The sequence below is a fragment of the Thermobia domestica genome, chromosome 6, assembly GCF_964235325.1.
Source record: "Thermobia domestica chromosome 6, izTheDome1.hap1.1, whole genome shotgun sequence".
Taxonomy (NCBI): Eukaryota; Metazoa; Arthropoda; class Insecta; order Zygentoma; family Lepismatidae; genus Thermobia; species Thermobia domestica.
Window position 1 is genome coordinate 188,046,858 of NC_137459.1, and position 18,562 is coordinate 188,065,419.

The 18,562-nt window shown below is 36.9% G+C and overlaps 1 protein-coding gene and 1 pseudogene across 2 annotated transcripts in view; both read left to right on the forward strand.

Annotated features, from left to right (window-relative positions):
* LOC145688366 (uncharacterized) overlaps nt 1-18,562 on the forward strand; it is a 335,311-nt gene that overhangs the window by 54,271 nt on the left and 262,478 nt on the right. The window lies entirely within an intron of this gene.
* Nucleotides 9,209-10,280, forward strand: LOC145687397 (uncharacterized; annotated as a pseudogene).

The following is an 18,562-nucleotide window of genomic DNA, read 5'->3' on the forward strand; positions in this document are numbered from 1 at the left end:
GTAGAGCTTAATACAAAAATTCATATCTCAGTATCTAAGCAACGTATCACCTGGAAATTTCTACCCGAGGTTTATATAAGTCTGTAGAACTAATAAAAAAATCATCATCAAGATTGCTGTAAATTAAGGGTGAAAAATGCACACTTGCACTTCAAAATAGTCAATTTTTTGTGTAAATTTCTAATTTTACATAATGTGCATTATCGCTGTGAGCCGGACCAATTACCGTGCTGCTCTTTTTTAAAAAATTGAACCTTAAGGTATGTTCTAAGAGACTAAAATAAAATTAGTGGCTTTTTGAATGCTTCGGTTAGTAATTCTCGTTTAACCCTTCAAGGCCAACGCGCCAGCTTTTCGTGTCATCTGTAAAGTGTTATTGCCATTGATGCAAGCAAGGTATTGGCACAGTATTGCTCGATTCACTCACACGGGTCTCAAGTAATTACTAAGTTTACGTGTTGTTTGTGTTGAAATGTGTGGGGGCTCAGAGAAGCGGGATAAGCAGGCTAGAAACATTCATTCTTGAAATCTTATAGTTTTTTTTTTCTGTTTGCCGAACTATTAATATAATCAAAGTGAATTTAATGTTAAAATTGAATTAATTTTCCAAATCTGCAGTCCATTATCTTTCAAATAGAGTAGAAATGAAGGTTATATAACAGTCAAGGGGAAGCCAGTGCCAGATCAAAGTCCTGCCAACCAAACTTAACCTAACCGTACAAGCTTTTAGTCATAATGCAAAGTTTTGTATGACTTGAAGAGTATACATTTATTTAATATATTTGTTGATATATGTATCTATAGTGTCAAAGATCTTACGTTCGTAGTTGTTAAATATACAGGGCGTCTCAAAAGTCCCCTGACACAGGGTAATTGTTATTATCATAGTTACAACAAAATGTAAGAGGAAAATCAGTTTCCAAATATGATGTTTTCAATCTAAAGTGAAGGATTTTTTAAAATCGGACTAGCCGTTGGGGCTGTGCACTCTTTTTTGCGCCCAATGTTAAACGAAAATGCAACGTTGCCATTAATAGAGGGGCTGGGGGAGGTGGATCAATTTTGTAAAAGTATGGGGAATAGTGGACATGTTTTAAATTAAGGCTGGCCATCGACACGTTAGCGTAAAAGACAGTAACTTCATTCACTTATGTTGTGGGTCCAGGTAAATGGCAATGTTGCATTTTCATTTAACATTGGGTACATAAAGAGTGTACAGTCCAAACGGCTAGTTCGATTTAAAAATAAATAATAAAAAAATCCTTCACTTTAGATTAAAAACGTCATATTTGGAGACGATTTTCCCTCTTACATGTTGTAACTCTGACAGTAACCGAGTTACCCTGTCAGGGGACTTTTGAGACATCCTGTACACAAGGACAAATGTTCGTTTCATGAGCACCCGAATAAAATACTTTCTCCATCTGAATTTCTAAACTCTCTGTTATTTTTATTGTGTAGCTTTCAGTATTTGAGACGAAGTGAGATTGACCGAATTTGCAACTGTGGGAGGGGAGTAAATTTCATTTCTTCATCTCAGAAGTTTTAGCTGTGAACGTACATGATGCATAATAAACTATCGAATCTAATACAGGAATAGTTACGGATTGAAAATCGTTTAGTTAACACGAACATGCAAGTTGTGTCTTGAACTACCAAGCTGACGTGAAAAATCTTGTCTGAGCAATGCGAGTAGGAACATGTCTAATCTTGCCTGATTCTGCATTGTGGCCGTACAGTAACTTGTTCATTTCGGTTTCAGCTGTGTTTCTGTGCAGATGTTTATGTCGTGTTGAGTGCTTAAGACTGAATACTTATTGGGGTTGCTGCAAGACAGCTTTGTTCATCCTGTCAAGTGATAATTTGGCCTACAACGATGTCGCGAAGTGAATTAGAATAGTGCAGTGTAGGAAAGGAAACTAAAAGTGAATGCCACAAAAACAGCTATACACGAGTGGTCAAATTGCATTGTATTATCAGTGCATCCGAGAAAGAATTGTTACCCCAAAGGTGTGGAATCAGTTCTGATTTGTTAACTAGTGTTTGTGAACATCATAAAACATATTACTTGAAGAAGTATGAACATTATCAGACAAGTTGTTTTGATCCATTTAATTGAAAAAAAAAAAAAAAAAAAAAAAAAACACTAAAGCTTTACGAAAAATAAGTGTTGATTTTGCTAATGAAATTAATAAAAACATTGACTCTGTAAAGGCTATTCCTGGACAAAAGATTGCGGTGATTGCAGAAACAAACTTGGGATTTCCTTTGAATGCAAAGACGTGGGCGGATTTAGTGAACACGATGTATGTTTTAGAAGAATCTGTCGCAAAGAACGAAACCGTAGAGCATCTTAATGTTTCACTTATTAGGGGAGTCACCTCTAAAATTCCATGCCATTCCGTCACACAACAAGCCTGCATATGCTAAAAGAAAGCTTGACTCAGGAAGTTCTGCTCTGAAAAGTAAAATAAGCAAAGTTGTGGGAAAAGAGCTTGTCTCTAAACAAGATTCTTGTAAAATTTCAAAATATGTGAAACAAAAGGCTCATGATATAAACTTCTTGATTTAATAAAGGCCAAACTCCAAGGCAGAAACACTAGAAGAGAAAAAGTACAACTCTTTAGTGGCCTCATCTTCTAGCAGGAAACAGATTGTCGATGAATTTAATGTGAGTGAATATGCCGTCCGGCAAGCAAGGGAAGTTCTGAAGAATAAAGGAATTTTAGCTATTCCTGAATTGAGAAAGGAAAAACAGCTGAGTGAAGATACAACTCAAATAGTAAAGAATTTCTACGTTGATGAATATTCCAGAATTCTACCTGGAAAAACAGTGAGTATTTCAAAAAATATACACATGGAGAAGCGATTATTACTTGGGAATTTAAAAGAATTATACTCCTCATTTAAACATCAACATCTCAACATTAAAATTGGATTTTCTAAATTTTGCACGCTACGTCCTAAGTGGTGTGTATTAGCAGGTTCTGCTGGGACACATTCCGTGTGCGTGTGTACAATGCATCAAAACGTTATTCTCCTACTGCATGCATGTCATATAGAAGAGACATATCAAGACTTGATCCGTCATCTGGTTTGTTCTGTGTACAGCCGGGATTGCATGCTGAGGCATTGTTCCGAGTGTCCCTCCAGTGAAAATTTGAGGCAGCTTCTGATTGCAAAATTCGAGGATTTTGATCCTGGGGAGGAAGTAACATATTACCAGTGGGTATCAACGGACAGAACAGAATTTGTGAAAAGTACTGTCATACTGGACGAGTATGTGACAATTTTGATACGAAAGGTTGTGCCACAGTCATTTATTTCCAAAGCACAGTCACATTTCTTTAAGGACAAAAAGAAAAATCTTGAGCCAGACACAGCCGTCGTTCTGATGAACTTCAGTGAAAATTATTCCTACATAATTCAAGACGAAGTTCAAGGGCATCACTGGTCTACTAATTCCTGTAGCCCTACACCCAACAGTACTATATACACGTCTTCCTGGATCTGCAGACCTGACTGTTTCTAGTTTGTGTGTGATATCAGATGACTTGGAACACGATGTCGCATTTGTTTATGAGACTCAGAAATAAATAACTTCTTTTCTGGGAAAGCAATTTCCATATGTCAAAAATGTAAATTACTTTAATGATGGATGCGCTGCGCAGTACAAGAATTGTAAAGACTTCATGAACTTGTGTTACCATTATGAGGATTTCTCCTTAAGTGCATCATGGTCATTTTTTGCTACAAGCCATGGTAAATCCCCATGTGATGGTATTGGTGGGACAATTAAACGTCTGCTTACTAAAGAAAACCTTCAAAGTTGTTCTGATTTTTTTAATACGCCAGAAAAAGTTTTTACCTTCTGTAGATCTCGCATTGAACATATAAATTTCAGCTTGCTGAAAAAAGAAACTCTCATAGATACACGCAAAAGCTACAAAATCGTTTTTCTGGTGCAAAAACAATTCCTGGAACACGATCATATCATCAGTTCTCTCCTCTAAGCCAAGCCTCGATTGGGAAAAAGCGAATCAGTGCTGATCCAGATTTCAGTTCCATTTTTCATTTTACTGAAGAAAAGACATCTCGAATGAATATCGCGGACATCACTAATTCGTGTCTTGCATGTGTTTGCGATAACCATTGGGTTTTTGGGTTAGCGTTAGGTAAGGATGAAGAGGAAAATGATGTTGAAGTCAAGACGTAACCATTGTTTTTTTGGGTTAACGTAAGGTAAAGATAAAGAGGAAAATGATATTGAAGTCAAGTTTATGCACCCTTTTGGACCGGCTCCATCCTTTTACTGGCCTTCTGCAGGAAAAGACAACGTGTGCCATGTTCCGATATCCAATATTATTTGTTCTGTGTGCTCCCCCTTTACTAAATGTACTGGAAGAGTATATTATTTTTCAGATAAGGAAGTTCAGTTTGTGGAGGAACAATACAGGCTGCGTTTTGCTTAAACGAAGTAGCAAGTTCCTTCAGTCTCAAATAGTGAAATCCAATCACTGAGATTGGCATATGCTGAGGCAAGAAATTGATTTCATGCACAAGGAGTTTTGCATATTTCTTTGGTTACAAATTTTCAATTTAATGTAGTGGAAAAGTTCAATCATTATTTTTATTTCGTTTTGAAGACTAAAATGTAACTGTCGTAAATGTTGATAAAAAGAAGTACGAAATTGAGTTTTGATCTGTACTTTGTATTGGTCCTGTTGTTCCTATTTGCAAATTACGTTTATGAAAGTACGTCTTCCCAATCGAAAAATAATCCGGTAGTGCCCCCCCCCCCCCCCGATTGTCATATAACTTTCATTTCTACTCTATTTGAAAGATAATGGACAGTAGGTATGGAAAATTAATTCAATGTTAACATTAAATTCACTTTGATTATATTAATAGTTCGGCAAACAGTTTTTTAAAATAAAATTTCGAAAGTTAATGTTTCTAGCCTGGTAATCCCGCTTCTCTAAACCCCCACACACTTCAACACAAACAACACGTAAACTTAGTAATTACTTGAGATCTGTGTGTGTTAATCGAGCAATGATGTGCCAATACCTTGCTTGCATCAATGGCAATAATACTTTACAGATGACACGAAAAGCTGGCGCGTTGGCCTTGAAGGGTTAAACGAGAATTACTAACCGAAGCATTCAAAAAGCCACTAATTTTATTTTAGTCTCTTAGAACATACCTTAAGGTTCAATTTTTTAAAAAAATAGCCACAAGGTAATTAATCCGCCTTACAGCGATAATGCGTATTACGTAAAATTAGAAATTTACACAAAAAAATAACTATTTTGAAGTGCAATGGTGCGTTTTTCACCCTTAATTTACAGCAATCTTGATGGTGTTTTTTTATTAGCTCTACAGACTTATGTAAAGTTCGGGTAGAAATTTCCAAGTGATACATTGCGTAGATACTTCAATATGAATTTTTGTATTAAGCTTTACGAAATATTAGATGGCCTCGAAAACGACCGGGATGCCTGAAATTTTGAAACTTTGGTCTCGTATTTCTCAGAAACTATTAGGATTTCGGAAGAAAAATTTTACAGGTCTTCATACCATAGTAGTGTTAACAAGTGCACGAAGTTCCATTAAAATCTGAATTGGTGGGTGACATTTCGGATTTTTTTCTAGGTGATTTGACGTGGAATGAGCTACAGGTAAAATATGGACGTTATCAAATATGGTTGTGTAACATGCGGAAAAAAAAAAATTAGATATCAATGTCCAGCTAGGGATGCACAATGTAGGAATTGCAACAAATATAATCCTTTTGCACAGTATTGTCCAAAAGAAGGACACGAATAGGTACAAAAGAACAATCAATGAATTATCTAATGAGACATACAGATGGAAGACAAGACCTTCATCGTTACTGCATTACAAGCATTAGATGACATAGAAGCAAATACGAATGTAGAAGGTGAATAAAACTTTAATTCAATGGAGATTTTATATTAAGCTCCATTCAGGTAGCCAATACAGAGAAGAGGGGGCGCGGTGGCACAGTGGTAGAGCGTTCACCTCCGGTGCTTGGGATCCCTAGTTCGATCCCAGCTCGCGCCGTGTGAACTTTGTGTTGGACAAACACCGTGCTCGTAGGTTTTCTCGGGGTTCTCCCGTTTCCTCCCACTTTCTTCATTCCACCATTTCATTTATTTCTCATCATCACCGTTTCCTTTAGCCTAACCGGCATAACCGTGTAACGTAAAACTTAAAGATTTCATTTCATTTCCAATACAGAGAAGAAAATATTATCCACTGGTAAATTATCGAATTCAGTCAGAAAAAATAAATTCAGAGGTTATATATGAGAATCTTGAACATGAAAATCGACACCAGAGGAATCAGGTCTGTAGACGCCACACCGACAACCCGATAGAAGAAACGAAACATCTTAATGTGAGTCCGGAGATAACTTCGAGGTCAACAATAATAGAAGGAAAGGACAGAATAGGAACAATAGAAGAAGTCCAAAGTAAATATGTTAAACAGGTGAGCGTAGAAAATAAAGTAACGAAAGAAAGAAACGTAGAAGGAAAACAATACAGAAAAGTAGATAGTAGAACAATAAAGATGTGTAGAGGTAAAAGAGAAGGCGAAGAGATGGAAGAATTGCTCAAGAAAGAAAAAAAGAAAAAGTAGAGGTTGAATTGAAAATAAAGACACAAAAGGAGGAATGATGGAGGAAAGTGAAGAATTAAAACAAATGGTTGATATACAAGTGAAGAAAAAGAATGAGACATAGGTGGAGAAGCAGATCAAGAATAAAAGAAGCTGTAAAAAAAAGAGAGAGAAAGGAGAAATTTTCGTATGATGGTTATTAGTGGCGAAAAAGTTCCGATGTAAAACAGTTGAATATTTGTTGATTGTAGTTAAGAGATAAACTGTTGAATGTTTGTTGATTTCACCCCTATTGCCTATTATTGCGTGTACTTGAGGGAACCAATACGATATTTTCGAATATCGAAGCTTTTGATATGTTAATGATGTTGGGTGAATGTTGGCAGAATCATAGCAAGGCGCGCGTCTGTATGGTGAACAGTTTCCCGATCGTGCTCGGCAGTCGAGAAAAGTATTTCGGCACTGTGCACTTCTCTGCTCACCACAACAAATGTCAGCAGATCAGGTGCCGTGTTCAGGAAAAACTGTCTCCCGACATCCTTGTCGCAGTCCGTATGGATCAGCAAATCTCGACAGGACGATTAGCAAGGAATGCTGCTATTAGCCATATGACGATTTGAAGGATTCTGCACAATAATGCGTTCCATTTTTACCATGTTCATCTGCATCAGAAACTTCAAGAACAAGATTTCCATAACCGTCTGGGGATTTGTCAGTAGATGAGCGCCAGTAACCCATGTTTCCACCAGAATATTCTATGGACGGATGAGGCAACCTTCAAGAGTAATGGAGATGTTAACATACACAACGCTCACTACTGGTACAGCGAGAAACCTCACTGGGTACGTGAAGTTGACAATCGACATATGTGGAGTCTAAATGTCTGGTGTGGTATAGTGAGAGGCCAAATAATATTGGCCCCCATTTCTTCGAAAGTACATTAACAGGGGTAGTGTACGCAACTTTTTTGTGAGATGTTCTTTGTGAGCTCTTGGAAGACGTCCCACTAACAACTCGTGAAACGATGTGGCTACAACAAGCCGGTTGCCCTGCTCATTTTGCGAGAGTTGCTAGACGAACTGTTGCTCGTTTATTCCCAAACAGATGGATCGGAAGAGGAGACCAGTTTCCTGGTCAGCTCGTTCTCCAGACTTGCTCCGTTCGATTATTTCTTTTGGGGACGTGCCAAAGAGCTGGTTACCAAGGGCGACCTACTACAAGGGACAACATGACTGAGAGGATCCGTGCTGTGTGCCATGGACTAAGTGCATATGAAGTGTTAAGTCAAAAATATCCCGGTATGGATTCGCATGTGTATCGCAGGTGCTGGACGATCCTTTAAAAATTTATTGAGAGTTTTCTTTAGGTCCAAGTGCGATATATTGATAAGAATGTTCAGAATTTGCTCTTCACGTTATTTATTTTATTTATTACTAGCTGAATATATCCATTCTTCGCATGGGGGCTGTATTTGGAAGTCAACGCCTGTGAGAGTATCACCATTCATTTCAGTGATCGCAAAAACTATGGATTTGACACTAATATCGGTCATTTTGGGCTATTCTTATATGTATTGGTGTCCCCCCTCCTCTGCTGACCTCCGGCCAACATACAGTGGTAGCTGAATTTGCAAGTCATCGCTAATGGAAATGTCACTATTGATCTCAGCGACCGCGAAAACTATGGACTTGACACTAATATCGGTTATTTTGGATTACTTTTACCACGTCTCGGTATCCCCCCAGTTACCACCAGCCCACTGCCGAATAGGGTGAATTTCGTAGTTAATGCGATCGGAGTTTCACCATAGATCTCAGCGACCGTGAAAACTATGAATTTGACACTATTATCGGTCATTTCTTACTAATTCTATCTGTCCCGGTTAACGCCCTCCTGAGACCCCCCTGGTTCGAATTAAAAAAAAAAAAAAAAAAACTTCGTCTTGGTCTGGGGCCTGGAGCAAGATATCCGTGACCAAAATTTAGTAACTCTCGGTCAACTTATCTGCTCCCCAGGCCGGTCCCAGTAAAAGCCCCCCTGGTTTGAAAAAAAAAAAAAACGCTTCGTCTTGATCTGGGGCCTGGACGAAGGTACCCGTGACCAAATTTTGGTAACTCTCGGTCCACTTGTCTGGTCCCCAGGCCGCACACAAACTGACAAACACACACTCAAACAAACTCTTTATTTTATTTACACTACCCCCGAAAAGTTTCCGGACAAACACGAAATAAAGAAATTTTCAAAATGTAACAAAAGAAAACCTTACAATTTGGTTACAAATGAAAGGTGAAACATTTTAGAATCCGTCGGGAGAAAAGGTTTTGGCCTATTGTGGATGAATTAAGAAAAATAAACTTAAATATCGCGCCGTTGTGATCGTGCATTACGTACGCGTGCGATACAAAACGGCCATTACATTGCAAATTGAATGTCGAACACACAATAAATGCCTCATAGGTGTCTCTTAAGCTGCTCTGTCTACTTCTCTCTCAGACCTCACTGTCGGGAGTTGTCTATTGCACGCTAGTTGTTTGTGTGTTGAAGTGAGGTGTAAAGTGTTCCCTATTAGTCAGCATAATGCGCCGTACGAAAAGGGAATTCGGCATTGAAACGAGAGCAAAAATTGTTACTTTACGTGAAGAAGGCTATACAATACAGGAAATAGCCGCAAAAGTGAAAATACCCCATTCTACAGTACATGATACCTTAAAACGATTTGCTGAAACAGGATAAAATCGCTCACGAGCAAGATCTGGACGACCTAGAGCTACTACTGCAAGGGAGGACAAATACATTATAGTGACAAGCAAACGCAACAGGTTAAAACAGTGCCCCAAATACAATCTGAAGTGAACGAAACTCGCGAAAAGCCGATCAGCTATGAAACTGTCCGGACGCGGTTAGTTACTACGCGACTAAACGGTCGTGTAGCAACTAGGAAACCGCTCTTGCGCCCTAAAAACAAAAATAAGAGATTGTTGTAGGCAAGAAAATTTGCAAGCTGGGGGCCAGAGCAATGGAACAAGTGCTTATTTACTGACGAATCAAAGTTTGAGCTCTTCAGTCATAGACGCAGGGTTTTCGTGCGTCGCTCCAAGGGCGAAAGACTGCTTCCGTCGTGTATTTTGCCAACGGTAAATCACGGGGGTGGTTCTGTGATGGTGTGGGGTTGCTTTGGTAAGAATCAAGTGGGGGATTTAGTGCAAATACAGGGTGCAATGCAGAAAGAACAGTACCATCAGATTTTGATCAGACACGCAGTGCCATCTGGGAAGAGGTTCGTCGGTCATGGTTTCATCATGCAGCAAGACAATGACCCAAAACACACATCCCGACTTTGTAGAGGGTATTTGTCAGCAAAAGAGCAACAGGGAGATCTCAAGAATATGATGTGGCCCCCACAATCATCGGATTGTAATCCAATTGAGTTACTGTGGGATGAGCTTGATAGGGCAGTTCGAAAGATGCGCCCCTCTAGCGAGAAACATTTATTTGAGTGTCTTCGCAAAGCGTGGATAGGAATCAAGCCCGAAACTCTACAGAAACTAATACGGCGTGAAAGAAAACTTCTGTCCGTTGCCATAGAAACCGCCGTTTCTAGGGCAACAGATCCTGTCACGGTTAGCCAAAATTGAGAGAAGACGTAAAAATTTAACGAAGATAAAAGAGCTAATGTAGAGGTTGGAGAGGAGTCGCTACAAATTAATTCTCTTTAACGAGGATGATTACGAAGCATCACCTACTGATTGAAATCCAGATTATTTTCTAATAGAGTAACTTCCAATAAACCTTTTGTTATTGTTAATTATTCCATATCGGACTCCCGAAGAAAACTCATCGAAACAACTTATTGACCGTGCCAATAGCGACTACTCTCAATCATGACTCCGTTTTCTTTCATTTAGAAATAGGAAAGAAAGAGAAGAAAGTAGAAGGGTAAAAGAAGGAGGTAGGTAAAGAAGAAAGAAAAGAGATAGGGTATTTTAATGAGAAACAGATTACTGGATAATTCCGGAAATATAGGAAAAGGTCGGGAAAGTCGTTGAAAGATGAATCATTCTAAATGTTATTAGCAACTAATCAATTTTGGAATGCTTCGGAATAGACACATGTTCCCTCATACTACCCAGACCTAGCTCCAGGCACCACGATCATGGGATTGCCCAGACCTAGACCTGGAAATGAGAAAAGTGAAATTTAATTCTTTGTAAAGTTATTCCGACCGGTGACTGATAACTATCCAGCATCTGAACTCTGTCCTCTAGGATCGACCACACATATGAATTAGCCGAGGAAAAAAAACAAATCAAACTTATAAACTCAATATAAATTTATGTGTCGTATCAATCGAAGTCTCAACTTCCTGGAAGAAAGATGTCGTATTTAGGCTTATCCTGCTATTTTTGCTTCACTCCTCGAGCCGATTTAAACCATTAGTGACGGTCCTTCATGACCTAGGTTATTTACCTTAACACATATATTAAAACATGACACATATATTACAGATGTTAATATGACAAATGATATCACTAAAATTACTTATATTAAATCTATCATGCATTCACACGCTCACTCACTCAGGACAGTGTATATATGTTTAAAGGAAACCAACTAACTACAAAGGTATAAATAGTTTATTACATTCATAGTGAAAAAAAAAGGACAAAACAAATAATTATGAAGAAAATATTAAAAGCACAAGTTCTTGGTTATATATTAATAGAGTACATAGTGTTATATTTTAGTAATTTTTTATATATTCAATCATATTGACAAATGAAAAAGAAAGAAAAAAAATAATTACACGTATCATATCTTAGGCATGCTAAAGCAAAATGATGATTTGCGACATACGCAAAAGAAAAAAACTTATTTCACTTAAAAAAAATTGGACAAAGAGGAAAGAAAAAAAAAACTTTTTGGTGTATTAGAACTTATATGAGTCTCTACCTCACGTCGAGATATTAAAATATTAATAATTTCGAGCGTCCAAATTACAACTCACGCACTAGTCGTAGTGTCCAAAACGTTTCGCTCCATTTAACTTAGTTTGTGGTCATTTATATATATCTCTATATGTATATATATATATCTATTGGTTTACAAAACCATTCGTCGTCTATATTTGGTTTGTAACTGGTAACAGTTTATATCTGCAATCGCACACTGCTACGTCTATACCCATCTAGGGATTTCGAGAAAATAACTTTCACTAGAGGAAGTTTCTCCTCTTAGACGGTCTATTTCCAAATTTATTAATCGAATAATTTCAAGTTATTTATCCAACACTGGGACACTTCACGAGACCTTTCATTAGGATCACTTTCGTATATGTTTATACATGGTTCGGATTAAAAAAAAAAAAATGATCTTCCACAGGTGTACGGAGTATGATGGTTCAAATTGAGGATAAAAAAAAAAAAACTGGTCAAGTCACAGGATACACATGTAGGTGAGAAGGATTCAAGGTGCACTTTCCACAATGGTTTTAGGTTAATTGTCCAGGGATAATATTTGTTATGATGTGGGTTACGTTTAGACCTGCCGATATTTTTTCAATGCATGCCATTATATAATTACAGAGGTTATCACTTACATTGATTCAGAAGAAAAGGAAAATTACTTAAGTGCACGGCGGTATTCTTAACAAAATCTACATTCTTAAATTCGTCGGAAGACTTCTGGTAAACTATAGCAACCAATACACGTCTAGGGGGACAGACACGAGCGCTCTTACATATATTCATAATACATTTAATATCATACTTTTACTTTAACATCATATTCACATACTAATTACACATATATTTCGAAGTATTTATTTCTCTCTATATATATATATATTTATAATAAATGCGCACACATTTAAATTAATCACCCCAACAATAAAATTTTTCAAGGTTGCAACATTGTCCAAGAAAACAAATGACTTCCAACATTACATTTGGAAACAAATTAAATTTTATCTGATACCGCGCGTCTATAAATTTTTAACTTTTATATAATCAATTCGTGTTTAAATCATGAAGGAAAAAAAAAAACTTTGTGAGGCAGGCACGTAACACAGAGCATTTCTAGATATAACTAGGTAAATCAAAATACAATTTCTGGGCCCAGGTTAACTACAAGGTAATTGAAAACCAAAACAGAAAGGAAAGTGACCAACGGATTAAAAAGAAACTTAAGAGGAACGACGGTGAAAGAACGTAATCGAAGTGTCGTCAAATACTAAGTCTTTGTTCATTTCAGCGATAGGTCAAAATGTGATGGAGGACCCAATCACTATCTACTTTATTCATGAATCGTGTCTTGCAACGTCTCAGCTGGTAATTTCAGATCAGAGTTGTACGTTAAATAAATCGTAAGTAACAAGTTCAAAATCTCGGGGGGGGGGGGAAGGTTGGAAAAAAAATTAAAAAAACTTGAAGAAATGAAGAGAGAGAGAGAGATAGAGAAGAAGGAAGACTAAGAATAGGGGCGCCAAAGACTTAAGTGAGAAATAACTAACGCTACAAAGTTAGAAGTCGAATTTCGCTCTCAACAAAATCCATAGCCAAAATATTCTTAATATGCCAAAAAGGGTGGTCTACTCAAATACGTAGACTCAAGGGGCGTCCTGCTGCCAAGGATGCAAGTTCTGTGTCCATCAGATCCCAATCCCACAAGAGTTGGCTTGTAAGATTGAAATCCGATCCCCGTATCCGGCCCAGACCAGCAGGATAAAAGGAGAGGGGGAAAGGGACCAGGTAACTGCGTCCCCAATTTTGAAATCTCTAAGTAAAAAAAAAATATTCGACCCCTTAGAAAAACTAAGAAGGTTCGAGGACAGTAATGAAACTAGAATAGAAGTATTATCTAAGATATCCCTAACTAATGATTTGCCGAAATAAAAAAAAATTAAATAAACTGAATTTTGGATCGGTGATTTCTATTGCCAAACTTCACCGATAGCTACCCCGCGCAGACACGCCACAGTCTGGGATGTCGTTAATTTCCCTCGTCTAATTAAACTAAGAAAAGAAATGAAAATACTTAAAGGGACTAGGGGTCGACATCCGGGTACGCGAAAATAAATTTCAATAACTAATTGTTTTGATTCTGTACCCAGTCAGAGCTGTCGCCTCCATGAACATTGTAAGCTAGCCTGAGTAGGTAACGTGAAGAAAAAAAAAAATCTCACGGAGTGGTACATTCTATTTTTAAAACCGACCAGAAGATATGATTCACTACAGCCCTGTTGTCTAACTACTATTGTCTTTTCATAATTTATTATTCAATATATCTAGTCAGCGATTATATGATGCTACCCATTCTATCAGATGGTATTACTATGGTTGATTACTATTATGACACATAAACTACAAAGTATTACCGTAGTCCGACTATATATCGCCCTCCGGTCCGCGTGATATTATGGTGCAGGGGTCAGAACCTGAGATGTTTGTAGTTACACGTATCTATTCAATATCTATATATCAACACGCGGCGAAGTATTCACTGGGCTACTATATATTTAACTATATGGGTGTCCTATATTCTATATTCATTTACTACAATATTCATATACTTATTAATATTCATATTCACATTAATATTCATTTGCCACGACGCTATATTCTACAAACACCCTGTTTCCTCAATCTACGCCCAGCCTATTTACACATTTCATCATAATACTTTAAAATCTATAATCACTACAAACATTTTCCCATTCCGATCACCGCACGACAACCTCACTCGAACCCAAGACTCTTTTACCACACACACAATACTATGTAATACTTGGTAGCTTTATTAAGAACGAAAGAAAAAAAAAAATCCTATGTATGTTCACTGAAAATAGAATTATCTGCGATAATGTCTAATGTTTATAAAATTCTGCATCAACAATGAAATTCTACAGCCACGAAGAAAAATGGACATTTAATATATTTTCAAAGCGAAGAACTAGCATCATATCGCCCGACTTCTGTTAAAAATTTACGTATTGTTTATTTATTTAAATATTTAGATTTCTAGACTATGCAGAATGTTGAAACTTTCAGAATATATTAATTTTGCGTCACTTGACCTAACTGTACATTCATATGGGCTGTGAATTATACCTTCTAGGTTTTATTTCGGAAAGAAAGGTCAATTTCATGAAAACTAAATCACTAAGCACCTCGACGGAAGAATGGCGGTTAGTACTGACTTTTGACACTAGGGCTAGCGACGATATAATGAACCCTTGAACAACTGAATGTGACCTTGTACACGGAATTATTATACTATATTACGTTCACTTAATGACGGAGTAATAAAAATTTATCGCATAGTAAATACTACACTGTCCAACACACTCTTTCATCACTTAATTATCACTATCACTGATACTACATTACAAATATACACATACTACTCGAACTACAAGACACATCATGCCACATTCATACTACACACTACATTAATACATGTTATACTAATAAATATACACAGAAATCATTCAGATTTTACCATGTTAAATCGGCTCTATGAAAGGTAACGAAAGGAAAGAAATGAACAGGGCCAACTGGCCCTTATATTTACTAAATCATATTCTTTACTCGACCTATTTAATCGATGCCCTGAGGGGACATATCGGAGTATTAGCTAGCAATAGGACCCCTGCCCTGAAGGGGCAGGAACCCGGAACAAACTGAATGTTCAACTCATCCCGCTGGAAGCCGTACTCCCAATTTGGGAGTCAGATAGGAGCCCTTACTGAAATTTACACGTGCATTGTGATTACTGGACTGACTACCACAAAATTAAATACCGCCATGTATGTAATTAAAAAAAAAATCACTCACTAACTACATAAACAAATCTATAATGAACAGGTCTTGTAACCCTCAATTAGTAGGAAAATTGGGAGGTAGAAATATGATGGGAAACACTGATCTTCTGAACCGGTTTTGGGAAAAGAAAGACGGAAATCACACTACTGTTGAATCCTGTCCATAGCGATCCGCAGATGAAAACATGGCGTCACTGTTGCACTTACTATTTCAGCTTTTTTTTAGTCCAGTTTTGACTATGAAATTTAATAGTTTTTTGGCTCCTAGAGACTTCCAACGATTTTAGGTTAAAAAACTCCCAAATATTACCTTGTTTGCAGTTTTCTCACTCCGTTGCGACCTTTTAAGCTCGACGATCGAAATCTGGCTGTTGTCAGCAAGATTTTCCGGCTTGGAATGGAATAATTGCGCGCTAATATCATAGCGTGGGTTTATCAGCCAATCAAAACTAAGCATTTTGGCGGTGGGGCTTTGAAACGAATAAAATTTGGTAAAATCTGGATTAAACTAGTTTTTTAGAAGGACCTAGGTATCTAAAAGAGAGGTGAAGGGTGGTCCTGAAAATTCTGTCGAATTTTAGATTGGTTATTTGATCTGGAAAGTTTCGTCCAATAGTGGATCTATATTTTCGGATAGCACTGACACCGTAAGAATTGTAATAATCCATTTACATATACATATGCAAGACTTATAACTAATTTAAAATATAAATAAAGATATTGATTCCCAAAACTATCATTCCCAATGAATTTTTTACAGTTTTTTCATGTTAATTTGAAATAGAATAACAAATAAAATTACGAATTATATGAACAGCCAGAAATTTTTTGTTAAACATCAAGTACAGTCGGTGCAAAAAATTTCGGGCACCCTCCTATTAAAAACATAATATCATTAGACTGTAATGGCATATTACAGGCGAATGCCCAAAGTCTGTAAAGCTGTTATCACAGCACGTGGAGGCTACTTTGATGAATCAAAGATTTAAATTTTTGACAAAACAATGGTCCATTTCTGTTAAATTTCTCTCAAATATATATTGTAGGTTCCAGATAAAAATAAATTCCAGTGATATGTCTTTGTTTTTTCTCGAATACACATAAAGTATACGTAAACCTACTTTGTACGGAAACTTTTCGGGGGTAGTGTATATTAGATTTTCAGTTTATTTATTTCTACTCTTCTTGAACAATTATTTGTGCAGTGAGTTCCGAAATGCAATGAGTTTGATTTTTTTTTGTTTTCTTTGGATGTTGTATTGCTGGTACTTAACATCCAAAATTTTTTCATACGTAGTTTTACTTAAAACCAAAGAGTGTTTTTCTGTGTTTTTCTGTTTCAAGTTGGTTCTGATCCCGGAATTTAAACTACGTATTATCCTGCAATATTGTTCCCGTTTGTTGATACGTGCACGAGATATGTTGTAACATTTGATACTGAACGCTGTAGAGAGTTTTCAACAGCACAATTTCATAGGACATGTGTTATCTGGTGTTCTTTTGGAGTCACTGCCAAATATAAAACTGTAGTTTTGTAGCTGCAATTCAAGAACAAGTTACACACGTCGATGCCAAACCGTAGAATTTAACGAAAAATGTTTCCTGTAAAAGTTGTTTCTTTTTCAATAGTGCCTCCAAAGGAATCGAAATTGATACCACTTTCCATTTGAAATTTTGGAGCTGACCCCGCGTAGTAGTATTCCCTCTACGCCACTGGATATGGAAGTATCACCATTTGATTCTTCACATACGATTTGGTAGTTCAATTTTTTGTTTGAAATGTCTACGTGCACTACGAGCCGAGAAAAATGCCTGGGACGGGTGGTCTGATACACCCGATATATATATATTTGTATTGTCACTACTGTTATTGTAGGAATCCCCTCAGAAAAAAGATATACTGCAACAAGAGGTCAAGTGTGTGGATACGACTGCCATCGGAAACAGTTTGTCGTGAGTTTAGCCGTGAACCGCACCTACATTATTGTCTTGGAATGGTTTATTTTGTTCATCAAGTTGTTAGGATTGAAACCACAACAAGGATAAATGACTAATTAGAAACCCTTCAAAAGATCGAAGGAATTAATGAGCGTAAGCGGGAATAAGAAGGCTTCTCCATTGAGGTCTGAAAAGAGTATTTAAAACTCCGAATAACCACTGCAAGACATTACGCAAGGAGACAACAAAAAGCATTGTGCAAAACAACGTAAATATAGTGTTAGCTGTACTCGTAGTTTCATAAACATTGGAAAAGAAACAGTCCATATTTCCAGTATGTAGTATGTTATTAAGAAATACTATCAAATCAATCGATGAAGGCTTCGAACCTCAAACGTCACTTTGAAATTAAGCATGGGGATTTGAAACACAAATCTTTGCAATATTTTGAAACAAAACTGGCCAACGAAAAATCAAATATATCCTAATTTTCAGGATTTAATTTGATGGCTCTAGAGGTATCTTGTGAGATCAGTTTAAAAATAGCTAAATAGAATCTACTATCCATTTCATAAAGATAGGCCCCTGACTTCGCGGTGCTGCCGTGACGTCCAGTCAAAACTTATATTGCATTGTCGTACCTCGTTGGAATTGCTGGAATGTTGTCTTTTCAATACTTAAGACATAAAATTTTTCTTTGTACTATGTAGTGAGAAAAAAATAAAAATTAATGAAAAAGTGCATACTTTTTCGTACTTTTTTGGTAGATCAATGTTTATAGGACTATATCTCAGAAAAGAGATCACGTGAAATAATTTCCTGTGTACAATATGTAGATGCATCCATTAACTATAAGTTGTGAAAAGTTCAATTTTCATCACTTGATATCTTTTGTGTAATTAAAACAAATGTACGACGCTCTTATCTCCTTTCCCATGGTAGGTAGAGAAACGTACAAAACACTGTTCGAAAATTTGGAAGTCTAGTGTTCTAAATATTTGGAACTATTAACAAAAAGGGTTTAGTTGGTAGAGTATTTATTTTTTAAAAAAGAATATTTACTTCAACATATTCTCTGCGTTAAGCGATGAGCCATGTTGCCGCCCAACCTTTAAATTCCCCGCGCTTATATGAAGAAACAGCATACAGTAAGTGGAAGTG